This window comes from Erpetoichthys calabaricus, chromosome 5 (assembly GCF_900747795.2).
Source record: "Erpetoichthys calabaricus chromosome 5, fErpCal1.3, whole genome shotgun sequence".
Classification (NCBI taxonomy): domain Eukaryota; kingdom Metazoa; phylum Chordata; class Cladistia; order Polypteriformes; family Polypteridae; genus Erpetoichthys; species Erpetoichthys calabaricus.
In genome coordinates this window covers 146,603,054-146,618,449 of record NC_041398.2, presented here as the reverse complement: position 1 = coordinate 146,618,449, position 15,396 = coordinate 146,603,054, and the positions used below count along the sequence as shown (strand labels likewise).

General features: G+C 39.5%; 1 protein-coding gene across 1 annotated transcript in view; it reads right to left on the bottom strand.

Annotated features, from left to right (window-relative positions):
* The window catches only part of LOC127528033 (deoxycytidylate deaminase-like), a 329,736-nt gene that overhangs the window by 155,086 nt on the left and 159,254 nt on the right, over window positions 1-15,396 (bottom strand). The gene's annotated exons all lie outside the window — the stretch shown is intronic.

The following is a 15,396-nucleotide window of genomic DNA, read 5'->3' as shown; positions in this document are numbered from 1 at the left end:
ATAATGGACATGGAATGTAGGTACTGTCTACATACAAATCACACATACATTTAAGCTTAAAACATATGCATTTTTAGTTGGCATATTACATAATCCTTAACAAACATTCCCCACTTTCTCACAGCACCTTTTGCTTATCAATACAAGCACATAGTAACCAAGCGTCTGCTTGCAACCTCTGGAAGGAAAGGGGGCGTTACTAACAGCTGACCAGTAAACTTCACTACACTCTTTGATTTAATTTTATTTAATCCTCTTAAATAAAAGATATAGAAACACAAAGTTTGGACTGAGAAATGTTGCTACTTTGTAAGGCATGCGGATAAGAGTTGGTGCTGAACAGTTTGTTGACAAGTTCTTTCAGTAATATCTGATTATAAATCAGTCATCGCATCTTTGAATGGTTTTATAAAGGAGACCACAGTTATATCTTTTTGTTGATGTGGTCAGTTGTCAAATTGGTGTAACACTGAATTCAGCACTTTATCTTGTCTCCACAGACCTGTTTCAGAGACTTTGTAAGCTTGCCTTGTTGTCCAGTATGTTTAAAATACCAAACTTTTTTGCAATAGCTAGAAACTGTGCAGCTTTGGGTGTTTTCTCCATTACTGCTGGTGTAAAAGCACTTGAGAGAATTGTATTAAGAATGTGGGCACTACAGTTTAAACTGGTGTAGCCATGCAAGGCAGCGATTGGGTTTGCTCCTTGGTCAGTAACAGTCAATTCCAAAAACTCAAAAGTTTTTCAAATAGTAAATCTTGAATGTTTTCGCTTGTTTTAATCATGTTTGCTTCAAACAGGGTCCAAAAAGCACCTTTGACACAAGATTGTGGCTCTCATTAATATAATGGATGATAGCATATATGAAAGAGGTTTTCTCAAAGTTTCCAGTCCAAATATCACTTGAGATAGCACACCTATAATTATTAACTGTCTCTAGCATGTCATATATAATATCTTTACTCGGCTATTCTATCATATGCCGCAAAACAGTTGTCGGAAGGGGCAGTATCTCTCTCTTTCCTATTCTGGCTGCTCCGTCAACCAGGTGCTACTCAAGATGAATATAGCTCTCACCAGACACTGTGTCGAAGACTCCTATATCCTTGAAAACAAAATCTGCACAAGTATCCTGTGCTTTGTTATTAGTGTTAGTTGTTACATTTGATAGGTTTGGCAAGAATGCCAGTTTAGTTTGATCCTTTGCTACTTCAAACGCATGGCGCTTTAAACCTGAAGCGCCTGACTTCTGTCCACTGTATGTTAACACATTTATCACAGAAATCAAATGGCACCTGGTTGACATTGCCATAGATAACAATTGAAAATAACTGCCAAATGTCAGATTTCCCTGTATTGAGTTTTGCAGTCTTGTACTCTCTTTTTAATGCTGTCCGCTGTGGATGCAAGGCTGTCTCCGGGCTCTAAAATCTTGAGAAGGCTGTGTGCGAAACAGTATATGCGTGCCTTGTAACTGCTTAGGCAAATGAATTATATTAATTCTATATATACATGTATAATAAATTATACATATTAATTTCTCAGACTCTGCTCCCACCCACACATGGGTGCAATACTACAAATCATTCCCATGTTGCAAGCAATTGCACTGGCTCCCGCGAGTCACATAATGCAGACTTCTACATTAGAGGATAAGCTGACCACAACTGAATGAAAATGTCAATTTTGTTTATGTTCTCCTTCATTTACATTTGAAAGCTGCTTGAATTTGTACTAAGGATATACTGTATGCAGAAATTTTTTGTGAGTTTCTTTCCCAAGAATTTAAAGCATTTTGAATCTATACAAAAGAAAGGATACAATATAGAGGTAGATTTTTTGGGATTTACTTTGTGTTCTCCTGTAAAACTTAAAATCTTTAATATTTTACACTTTAAAATTAAGATTTTATTTTATTTATTTGGAGTTGACCAACAAATTTAGCATGCTCTCCTGTAAAAAATTGAGATCTTTTGACTATCAAAATTAAGATTTTTATTTTGTACGGTATTACCTATTTTATTTATTTGGAATTAACCAAAGAATTTAGTTGTGATTATTTTATATATCACCCAGCCCTACTTGTCACCTACAGAAATTTTCAGATGACTCCTCCATCATAGGCTGCATTAACAATGGACATGAATCAGAGTACAGGAGGATTGTGGATGACTTTGCTTTGTGGTGCAGAGACAACAACCTGCAACTCAACATCAGCAAGACAAAAAAGCTGGTGGTGGACTTCCAGCGAGCGAAGAAGCCTCTGAGACCAGTCACCATTCAGTAGTGCAAAGTTACAAACACCTTGACATTCACATAAACAACAAACTGGACTGGTCTGACAACACAGTGACACTATACAAGAAGGGCCAGAGCAAACTGTACTTCCTAAGGAGACTCAAATCTTTTGATATACACAGCTACCAGCTGGAAATGTTCTGTCAGTGCATAGTAGCCACTGTACTGTTTAAAACTGCAAACCCCAGGGGAAGCAACTTGAGCTCAAAAGCAGCAGAATGCCTAAACAAACTTGTCAGGAAAGCCTGCTAAAACATAGGGCAAAGTTAGAAGCCTTGGATGAAAATTCACCTATATTCCCAACAGTAGGTGCTCTCCTGGAGCAATTTTAGTCAAAGGCTCATTTCACCATGGTGTTCTAAAAAATGCCTCTGAAGGTTTTTTCTGCCCATTGCTATCAGGCAATTCAAGGCTTCTGTCCAAGATACTAAAGTTAATTTTGAAATATCTGCACAACATACATTTATTTATTTTTATGCATTTATTTGTCAACTGACTGGCTGTATAATTTGTCCTGCGAGTCTGTATCCTGTTTATTATGTTTCTGCTGCTGTATGCATCTGAATTTCCCCATGGGATTAATAAAGTTTATCTAATCTAATCAAAGACCTTCTAATCATATACAAATTTTCTTATTAGAATTAAAAAAAAAACCAACAACAAAAAGTAATTATCAAATATACACATCACGATAATTTCAGCATCACATTACCTTGAATAATGTTGAAATATAGTTCAAAACTTCTATTTGCTCACTTCTAAGATTAACCTTTTTACTTTTGATGGATCAGGTCGTATTAATACTACTGAAATGGATTGTCCTCTGCTTCTTGAAAACATACCTCGTCAAACGCATTTGGCAAGTGTTTTTTTTACCCCATTATTCTCCAGCTGGATCTGCAGTTGTTCTAACTAGTTGGCATTTCTTTTTCTTGTCTATCCTGCATCCTACAGTATCATTCCTGGTCCTGTCTGCTCCTCAACGTGAAGTTTCTAAGTTATTGCTGTTATATACATTTCCACATCCATCACCGCAGGCAAATGACAGCTGGTTTCCTTTCTCTTCAACAGCAATGAAAAATGAGTACTATATGTCTTATTTTTTCTGACTCTTCTTAACCACTTTAGAACAAACATTTTCAAGATTGTTTTCACACACATCAGAGATGTTTATTTTATCAGGCACTGTCAACAAAGAGTTTCTCATCACTATAGCTATAGCTTCCAGCATGACTGAAAAGAAAATATTTAAAAGATTTAATTTACTTTTGTCTGACATATTATTCCTTGACATCATGTCCCTGTCCACAAAAGAGAACTGAAGCTGGGTTTTGCAGTGCCTCTCAACGTCCTTTGATACCATTTACAACTCTATTCAATTAGAGAGGCTGGAAATGTACGTTGGGTTGCCAGACACTATCCTTGCATGGATTAGTTAATATTTATCAAATTTGTTTTCAGTATGTGCAGTACTCTGTCATTATATTCAGAAGTCAAATAGTGGAACCTTGGTTCACAAATGTCTCGGTACACGTACAAATCAGTTTACGACCAAAAAGTTTGCCAAACTTTTGCCTCGGTTCACAACCACACACTCGGTATACGAACAAGCCAGTTTCCCTTTCGGTTTGTACATGTTCAGTCTCTCCCTGTGCATTTCCTGTGCAGCGAGCAAGCGAGAGAGCGCGCGACACACACACACAGGCAGCGTGAGAGAGAGACACACGCAAGCACACACACAGGCAGCGCGAGAGAGAGAGCTGGATGCATAAGGTAGGAAGGCAGTTAAAGAATGCACTGGGCTTGATTTTGTTTTCACTTCTGTTTACAGCGATCGGTTCATAGCGTGCATTGTTGCAATGTTACTTTTCTTGGTGGTTTATTAAATTACGGATTTTTTCAAATGTTCATTTTTTTCCCTGTGCTTAAAACTCATTAAAAAAAGTGTTTTTAGCCAGCAGTTGGTAGCGCTATAGCGTGAACTATTGCAGTGTTAGTTTTCTCTGTTGTTCAAGGTTTTCTCAGTGTTATTCAATGTTTTTATATTTAGTTTACTATTACGCTGTGCCTTCTATGGTTTAACTAACTATATTTGTGCTTAAAAACTTAAAAAAATATATATTTACATACAGTTTGTGTGGTCTGGAACGGATTAATTGTATTTACATACAATCCTATGGGGTGAATTGCTTCGATTCACGACCAAATCGGTTTACGACCAGAGTTTTGGAACGAATTATGGTCATGAACCGAGGTTCCACTGTACAGTGTTCCATGGGGCTCAGAACTTGGACCTTTACTGTTTCACTTTACAAGCATCCATTGGAAACTATCATTCGAAAACAAATTCATTTTCACTCATATGCAGATTATACCCAGCTACACCTTTCTTTTGTATCAAATTATGTTTCTCTAATTGTGTCCTTGATTAGTTTTGTCAGTGAGTTAAAACAGTATATGGATTATAACTACTACTAATGACCCTGGAAAGACGTTTGTGATACTGGGAGCCTTGGAATCAATGGAAGGAAAGACTCAGCCATAATAATAAATGGCAAATCCCAAATTTTACTGTAGAATGGGTGACTAGCCAGATGGCCTATGTCACCAGGACTTTCATGTATTAAACTTGCTTATGCTTGTAAATGTTTATAAGCCATTTCTTAAACAAAAATTGGGATCTATAAAACACAAACTTGGCATTGAAATTGGGTTAAAGTTGCAGCAAGTTTCAACCATCATTAAATAATATGCAAACTCTTTTAGTGTTGGCATTTTAGCGACTCCAGGCAGCAAGACAAAGTGAAAAGAAAACCTAATTTTCATGCACATTTTAAATTACATGTCAGTCACATATCGATGTTTTTGAACTAATTATATCTCACTTAACTGACCTGTTCTCTCAATACAGCTATCTTCAGTGTTGTTAATAAGATCTGTTTTACAGGGTTCAAGCGTCATGGATTTAATTACCATACTAGGACGCTGTCTGATGCATGTTCTCCCTATGTTAGTTTTCTGAGCAGTCCTCTTTCAATTTCCACTTACAATATCTGCAATGTTTCTTAGCGTACTGGTGAGTAATTATTACACATACTGTACATGCTCCTCTTAAGAGGTTTCAGGTGAGATGAGCAACCACCCTTCAATTGAATGTCACTGTACAACAGTGCTTGTGCTGCTGGGTTGCAAGTACATTAGAAAAAAGTATTTTCATGCTAAAACGAGTGGCATTACAAACAGTAAATAAATTGGAAGAAAAGTTTGCAGGGGACGTGGAGTTGGGTCCGGGAGAGGCTTGAAGCTAGAGCGATTAGAAACAAGATCAAAATTATCAAACAGTGCTGTCGATCTCTTCTTTGAAGGTGGTGCTAGGAATTACACTGAATAAGAGTGATGTGCTCACAACTCAGCAACAGCCACCAAAGACCCCAAAACAGCTGAGAAACACTGGTTAAGGTATGTGTGTGAAGTGTGTTACTAGCTCTCACCGGGAGTTGTGTCCAGGTCTATTTCTTGCCCTGTGCCAAGGGCTGCCAGCAAAGGCATTGTCCCCATTGTCTTGTTTTTCAAGACGTGAAATGCATAGAAAAAAAACTAACAAAATAATAACTAAAAACACACTAAACATTTGTGGGGCAACTGTAACAGAAGGTAGAAGTACAAAGTTACAAAAAGCTTCCATGGTTATGCATCAAAAAAAGTTTTGGTCATGTACTGCAAAATCCATTTTTTTGGAGAGAAGTCCCTAAAGTGGCAATTTTTTTCTTATTTTATTTAGTTGATATTGATGTAAACAAAGGTGCACACGCTCTCGCTCTCTCTCTCTGTAACATTGCAGCAGTTCGCGCTATAGCCTTACAACCGGATCGCTGTATAAACACTTTTTTTTAATGAGTTTTAAGCACAGGGGGGAAAAAAGGAACATTTGAACAAATCTGAACTTTATTTAAAAACCAACCACAAGCAACCAAGAAAGTAACATTGCAGCAGTTTGCGCTATAGCCTTGCAACCCATTCGCTGTAAAAACACTTTTTTTAATTAGTTTTAACACAGGGGAAAAAAGGAACATTTGAAAAATCTGTAATTTAATAAACCACTAAGAAAAGTAACATTGCAACAAATTGCAACAAATCACGCTATGAACCACTCGCTGTAAACAGAAGTGAAAACAAAATCAAGCCCCAGTGCATTCTTTAACTGCCTTCCTACGTTAATGTGTCCAACTCTCTCTCTCTCGCGCTGCCTGTGTGTGTGCTTCCAGCTCTCTCTCTCACGCTGCCTGTGTGTCTGCATCTCTCTCTCTCATGTGTGCGCTGCCTCTATGTGTCTGCGTCTCTCTCTCGCGCTGCCTCTGTGTGTCTGCGTCTCTCTCTCTCACGCTACCTCTGTGTGTGTGTGTGTGTGTGTCGCGCTCTCTCTCTCTTGCTCACTCGCTGCACAGGAAGAGACTGAACATGTATAAACCGAAAGGGAAACTGGCTAGTTCGTATACCGAATGTGTGGTTGTGAACCGAGGCAAAAATTTGGCGAACTTTTTGGTCGTACACAAAGTTGTACGTGTACCGAGATGTTCGTGAATCGAGGTTCCACTGTATAATACACACATTTAGAGACTACTATAAATCCTTACTCTCTACTGAGATTAAAAAAGATAAGACACAATCTAAGGCATTTCTGGATGTATTACAGATACCACAAATAGTTTCTCTTAGGGCAGAGGAATTGGATATACCTCTGGCACTATCAGAATTACTAGATGCTATAAACTCACTGCAGAGTGGGAAAGCAGCAGGCCCTGATGATTATCCTGCTGAAATGTATAAGAAATTCTCAACTCAGCTAGCTCCCCTTCTATTAGCAACATTTACAGAAGCTAGAGAAAATAAAATTCTATCTCAAACTTTTCACCAAGCATTAATTACTGTCCTTCCTAAACAAAATAAGGACTTATTAAAATGTGCATTGTACAGACCAGTCTCACTTCTGAATAACGATGTTAAGATACTCTCAAAAATCATAGCTAGAAGGATGGAGAAAGTGCTGCCTTCGGTAATATCACAAGATCAAACTGGATTTATCAAGGGTCGACACTTATCTTCCAATCTTCGACACCTGTTTAATGTAATACAGTAATCCCTCGCTATATCGCGCTTCGCCTTTCGCGGCTTCACTCCATCGCGGATTTTATATGTAAGCATATTTAAATATATATCGCGGATTTTTTGCTGGTTCGCGGATTTCTGCAGACAATGGGTCTTTTAATTTCTGGTACATGCTTCCTCAGTTGGTTTGCCCAGTTGATTTCATACAAGGGACGCTATTGGCAGATGGCTGAGAAGCTACCCAACTTACTTTTCTCTCACTCTTGCGCTGACTTTCTCTGATCCTGACGTAGGGGGATTGAGCAGGGGGGCTGTTCGCACACCTAGACTATACGGACGCTCGTCTAAAAATGCTGAAAGATTATTTTCACGTTGCTACCTTCTGTGCAGCTGCTTCCTGAAGCGACATGCTGCACGGTGCTTCGCATACTTAAAAGCTCGAAGGGCACGTACTGATTTTTGATTGAAACACAAACTCTGTCTCTCTCTATCTCTCTCTCTATTTCTCTGCTCCTGACGGAGGGGGTGTGAGCTGCCGCCTTCAACAGCTTTGTGCCGCGGTGCTTCGCATACTTAAAAGCCAAACAGCCCTATTGATTTGTTTGCTTTTCTCTATCTCTCTGACATAATCTGCTCCTGATGCGCACTCCTTTGAAGAGGAAGATATGTTTGCATTCTTTTAATTGTGAGACGGAACTGTCATCTCTTTCTTGTCATGGAGCACAGTTTAAACTTTTGAAAAAGAGACAAATGTTTGTTTGCAGTGTTTGAATAACGTTCCTGTCTCTCTACAACCTCCTGTGTTTCTGCGCAAATCTGTGACCCAAGCATGACAATATAAAAATAACCATATAAACATATGGTTTTTACTTGTCGGATTTTCTTATTTCGCGGGTGGCTCTGGAACGCAACCCCCGCGATGGAGGAGGGATTACTGTATACTCACCAACAAAGTCAAACACCCCAGAAATATTATTATCATTAGATGCAGAAAAAGCACTTGACATGATTGAATGGAAATACCTTTTCACTACATTAGAGAAATTTGGGTTTGGCCCGAACATTTGTGCATGGATCAAACTACTGTACTGTATACCAATCCAGAAATTAAGGGATTGTGTTAAAAAAATGCTTTAGTTGCCTCATATTTTTATGCAATCGTTTTGTTCGCCTCACTGAATTAAAGCTGAAAGTCTGCACTTCAACTGCATCTGAGTTGTTTCATTTAAAATTCACTGTGGTAATGTACAGAACCAAAATTAGAAAAAAGTTGTCTCTGTCCAAATATTTATGGACCTAACTGTATGCAGTTTATGGGCGGCACGGTGGCGCAGTGGGTAGTGCTGCTGCCTCGCAGTTGGGAGATCTGGGGACCTGGGTTCGCTTCCCGGGTCCTCCCTGCGTGGAGTTTGCATGTTCTCCCCGTGTCTGCGTGGGTTTCCTCCCACAGTCCAAAGACATGCAGGTTAGGTGGATTGGCGATTCTAAATTGGCCCTAGTGTGTGCTTGGTGTGTGGGTGTGTTTGTGTGTGTCCTGCGGTGGGTTGGCACCCTGCCCAGGATTGGTTCCCTGCCTTGTGCCCTGTGTTGGCTGGGATTGGCTCCAGCAGACCCCCGTGACCCTGTGTTCAGAATCAGCGGGTTGGAAAATGGATGGATGGATGGATGGATATATGCAGTTTTTAATATCTGGAAAATATTTGGGATTAAATTGCTTAGAGATCTTTATATAGACAACATCTTTGCATCCTATGAACAATTACATTCCAAATTTAACTTTCCAGCCACACATTTCTTTCACTATCTTCAAATTAGGAACTTTGTTAAGCAGAACCTGCCCGATTTTCCTCATCTTGCACCCACCTCCATGCCGGAAAAAATACTGCTCAGTTTCAAGGACTTAGACACATCCCTGCAATATATAAAATTATCTTTTAGTCCCTCCCTTTTAAAGATCCAAGAGAACAATGGGGAAAAGATCTCTTAATCAATATATCAGAAAAGGAGTGGAAAATAGCAATGCAGAGACTTCACTCAAGCTCCATATGCGCAAAGCATACAATTATTCAACTCAAAATTATATATCGAGCACACCTGTATTGCCTAAAACTGTCCAAAATGTTTCCAGGGCAAGATCCAACCTGCGAACGCTGCAATCAAGTCCCAGCCTCACTGGGTCACATGTTTTGGGCCTGCAACAAATTAACATCATTTGCACCAAATTTTTAAGTGCCTTTCAGACAGCCTTGGTGTCACAATCCCTCCTAACCCATTAACAGCTGTGTTTGGTGTTCTTCCAGATGGGTTTAAAGTGGAAAAGGACAAACAAACTGTGATTGCATTCACTACACTTTTGGCACGCAGACTTATTTTGCTAAACTGGAAGAATCCTAACTCTCCTCTTTTAAGTCAGTGGGAAACTGATGTTTTATACTATTTGAAACTGGAAAAAATGAAATATTCAGTTAGAGGATCTGTACAGAATTTTTTCAAAATCTGGCAGGATCTAATCAATAATATCTTAGAAAAAGCTTGTAATGCACAGAGGCAGCAATTATCTCCACGTTTCTTTTTCTTCTCCATTTATCTCTATTGCCCTATTAAACTCATCAATTTAGGTATGTTTACAAGCCTTAAGTTTTACTCTGTTGGCCATGCCCTCTCTCTCAGGGGTAGGAGGCAACTTGTTGTCAATCCTATCTTTTGTAAAAATTGATCTATTTGTATGGAATGATTACAATAAAAAAAATAAAATTTAAAATACAGTGCATCCAGAAAGTATTCACAGCGCATCACTTTTTCCACCTTTTGTTATGTTACAGCCTTATTCCAAAATGGATTAAATTCATTTTTTTCCTCAGAATTCTGCACACAACACCCCATAATGACAACGTGAAAAAAGTTTACTTGAGGTTTTTGCAAATTTATTAAAAATAAAAAAAACTGAGAAATCACATGTACATAAATATTCACAGCCTTTGCTCAATACTTTGTCGATGCACCTTTGGCAGCAATTACAGCCTCAAATCTTGTTGAATATGATGCCACAAGCTTGGCACACCTATCCTTGGCCAGTTTCGCCCATTCCTCTTTGCAGCACCTCTCAAGCTCAATCAAGTTGGATGGGAAGCACCAGTGCACAGCCATTTTAAGATCTCTCCAGAGATGTTCAATCGGATTCAAGTCTGGGCTCTGGCTGGGCCACTCAAGGACATTCACAGAGATGTCCTGAAGCCACTCCTTTGATATCTTGGCTGTGTGCTTAGGGTCGTTGTCCTGCTGAAAGATGAACCATCGCCCCAGTCTGAGGTCAAGAGCACTCTGGAGCAGGTTTTCATCCAGGATGTCTCTGTACATTGCTGCAGTCATCTTTCCCTTTATCCTGACTAGTCTCCCAGTCCCTGCCGCTGAAAAACATTTCCACAGCATGATGCTGCCACCACCATGCTTCACTGTAGGGATGGTGCCAGGTTTCCTTCAAACGTGACGCCTGGCATTCACACCAAAGAGTTCAATCTTTGTCTCATCAGACCAGAGAGTTTTCTTTCTCATGGTCTGAGAGTCCTTCAGGTGCCTTTTGGCAAACTCCAGGCGGGCTGCCATGTGCCTTTTACTAAGGAGTGGCTTCCGTCTGGCCACTCTACTATACAGGCATGATTGGTGGATTGCTGCAGAGATGGTTGTCCTTCTGGAAGGTTCTCCTCTCTCCACAGAGGACCTCTGGAGCTCTGACAGAGTGACCATCGGGTTCTTGGTCACCTCCCTGACTAAGGCCCTTCTCCCCCGATCGCTCAGTTTAGATGGCCGGCCAGCTCTAGGAAGAGTCCTGGTGGTTTCGAACTTCTTCCACTTATGGATGATGGAGGCCACTGTGCTCATTGGGACCTTCAAAGCAGCAGAAATTTTTCTGTAACCTTCCTCAGATTTGTGCCTCGAGACAATCCTGTCTCAGAGGTCTACAGACAATTCCTTTGACTTCTTGCTTGGTTTGTGCTCTGACATGAACTGTCAACTGTGGGACCTTATATAGACAGGTGTGTGCCTTTCCAAATCATATCCAATCAACTGAATTTACCACAGGTGGACTCCAATTAAGCTGCAGAAACATCTCAAGGATGATCAGGAGAAACAGGATGTACCTGAGCTCAATTTTGAGCTTCATGGCAATGGCTGTGAATACTTATGTACATGTGCTTTCTCAATTTTTTTATTTTTAATAAATTTGCAAAAATCTCAAGTAAACGTTTTTCACGTTGTCATTATGGGGTTTTGTGTGTAGAATTCTGAGGAAAAAAATTAATTTAATCCATCTTGGAATAAGGCTGTAACATAACAAAATGTGGAAAAAGTGATGCGCTGTGAATACTTTCCAGATGCACTGTATGCCTAAAATATAATCATTAACAAACTATAAGCATCCTCTATAATAAAATCCCTGTGTGCGTCCATGTGTCCGTGTCTTCTGGTGAAGTGCGCATGCGTGGGGCACGGAGCGATGCTTCAAAGGCCACCTGTCGCGTCACAAAAGACAAAGAGGGCAGGACCTATAAAATATCGCGCGGCAGATCCAATCGGATTTCGGTAAATGAGGTAACACCTAAAACAGAAAACACGAAAAATCCAAACAGGTACTGAGACGCAGAGACCAGCTTCCCCATTGTTGTGCAAGTGTTCACTCTGAGGATGTCAGATTTGCAATTAACACTAGAATTACCAGAGTCTACGAAAAAACTCGTAGATCCGGCCCACCTTAAAACCGTTCTCACCTCTCTTTTGTCTTCTAAATGTGCCGATTAAGACGAGCAGCGAGCAGCCGGCTATTCCATCTCCCACCGTCGCAGAACGTTCACTAAGTTTTCCCAGCTCATGCCTTGTTTGATTATCTGGGAGTGACTGAACTGCTGGAGTTTTAGAATGGAAATAATAGATCGCTATTTGGAATACATGCATTTCATGCGTGTTCCGTTTCTACAATAATCTGTGTAAACACATTGCTAAAACAGAAACTTTTTCATATTCTAGTAATAAATGTTACAAAATGTAGGCATAAACTATAGAATCTGTGAAGCCTGAAGTCCAAACATCAAATAAACACTTTCACAAAAGGTTCAAGGATGGTACAATAGCTTCCGTGGCTTAACGCTACAGTTTGCTGACTTGGAGCACAGCTGCCCTACAGAGACCTGAGTTCGATTCCCAGCTTTGGAGAAAGTGTTTTTTTTTCCTCATACGGACATTAAATTTATAAATTGGTATGTACTGCAAATCATTAAGTTTAAAATGTCAATCGCGGTTATTTCTGTTGATTAATTCATGCTTTTTTACTTAGAGTCAGAACAGGAGCTTTTTCAGCTTATTCAGCTTCTGATCTGACTCAAACAGTGCCAGTATAACTTCACACCCGATCTGACGCTGTTCGTTTTCAAATAATATTGCATTACTTCGACGATGTTTTCTGATTGGTACTATTCGCGTCATAAAATGATTTCTTCAAAACGTCACATATATTTGTCTCTTTCTTTTTTTAAAATATGCGTTGTAGCATGCAGCAACTGGCCACCTGCATGTTCTTGCGCACACTGAATAAGACAGCGCTATATGCAATCATCAGATTCAAATGTTAACAGTTATATAGCACGGAATGGAAATCAGCAGCTCTTAGCATTCCACCACGCAAGCTGTCATATCAACTGCTTACTGTAACTTGCTTTCTTTTTGCTTCGGTTATAGTCTTGAATAAAATAAGCACTTATTTTGTTATACTTTTACATCAACATATGTTCTTGTGTTTGAGCGACACGGGCATGCTCAAAAAATACACGTATAATGCCACGAAAAGTGTATGCAGACACTTCAGTTCGCAAACATTGGTACAACAACGCAGTCACAAGTACACTGCAGAGCTATAGTGCGTCTTTATGTGAAAACAGCAGTGTCAGATGGGGAGTGTCTGATGATTGCATATAGCGCTGAAGTTACTGCTCTTTACTATGCTTTCCTCTGCATGTCTTGGAGTACAAAAGAAACAGCATACAGCAACACGTGGGGACTGGCAATACTGGGGGGAAAAAAACACACGGTCGTATGTATCGTGATACACTGAAGAGCTATAGCGCGTCTTTATGTGAAAACAGCAGTGTCAGATGGGTTGGTAGGGAAGGATCCTGAACGCGACTTGAGACAATGAAAAGTGAATTAAAAAAAATAAACAAAGCTAACCTTTACAAATATCATAAATTACACCGGCTGTTACAGACTGAAATCAAATGTATCTTTTTTTTTCTAAAATAGTGAAAATAAGAACACTTCTCAAAAGGGAGTTGTGCAGGATCGAACTCATGACCTTCTGATTCCCAGTCAGCGAGTGATACTGTTGCGCCACGGAATCAGTGATAGCTAATGAGTGCCAATGTCACACACTAAGGCGGCTTTTTTTGGCGGTGGTTTTTTTTTTGTACCTTTTGTGAAAGTGTTTCTTTGATATTTGGACTTCAGGCTTCATACATTATATAGTTTATGCCTACATTTTGTCATTTGCTACTAGAATATAAAAACGTTTCTGTTTTAACAATATGTTTACACAGATTACTGTAGAAATGCAACACATATGAAATGCGTGTGTTCCAAATAACAATCTATTATTTTCACTCTAAAACTCCACTTCACTCCCAGATAATCAATCAAGGCATGAGCTGGGAAAAGTTCATTTACGTTCTAAGTCGTTGGGGGGATGAAATAGCCGGCTGCTGGCAGCTTGTCTTTATCAGTACATTTAGATGACAAAAGACGCTGGCGGAGAGGTGAGAACGGTTTTAAGAAGCGATTTAAGGTGGACCAGATCTATGAGTTTTTTCGTAGGCTCTGGTAATTCTAGTGTTAAGAAGTTTGGCCCGGTAAAGCGTAAAGTAAAAGTAGATTTATTTTCGCGCACATTACATCAGTTGCTGGGGAGAATCTGCTGATTGCCCACTGTTGTCACAGAAAATTAAACGCATATTACGGACAGCAAAGCCAGTATTACTGTCAGAGAAAATTACAGGCATTTTACAGAAAAAATTTAATGAGGTAAAAGGTCCCTTACCATTTAATATAGACTGTTCCTACTAATGTTTATGGACTACTGTTCTAGTGCCCGTTATTGTAACGGGCTTAATGACTAGTAAGATATAAAATCTTCAGCAATCTTAAAGTATTAAGATAATAAACCCAGGGAATGGTGTTAGAAAGTGGTCCAGGACATGCATAGTAAATCCTAATGCAATAATAACAATAACAATAAACCAAGGGTATGATGTTAAACAGTCCCCTTTAGGGTAGAAAAAAAAATTAATTTCTTCTACACACGTCTATAACTGTAATTAAGACATAAACAGAAAGCGTCTGAGTAATGTAAAGAATGTATAATTATAATACCCAAGGCTCGCAAAATCACTAGCCCGACGTCCTGGGGCTATTGTGTCTTCCAGTCGGGCTACCAAAATCTATCTCAGCCCTGCCCGTCGGGCTATCATAGGAAGGAAAAATATATGTCAATGCTTTTGCATTCTTTCGCAAATGTAGCTGGGTAATTATGTCATTTTCAGATATCGATTAGCCACTGTCAATATGTGAAATATTGAAATCGCGTTTGAATTCGCGCTTGTTTTTTACTTTCACTTTGCGATCGCGCAAACTGTGTATAGAGAGCGGCAGTACTGATTGGTCAGTGACAGATTAATTGTGCACCAATTCCTCTGACATCGTCTTATCACTCATTAGCTTACTATTCAAACGTGACAAGTGAAATCTCCCGCAGCAAGCTTAAACATGTGATAGAGGTTGATTGCGCAGAGAATTTAAAAAATCGCTGACCATTATGTGTATGCATGTGTAAAAATACATGGATTTACGCAGGTATTTTAGTTCTGCTGAGCCAAATAAGACAGGTCTGGGTGAAGAAGGGACAGCCAAAGAAAAGCCTACCACAAAGCGGAAAAGTTATGACAAATCAGA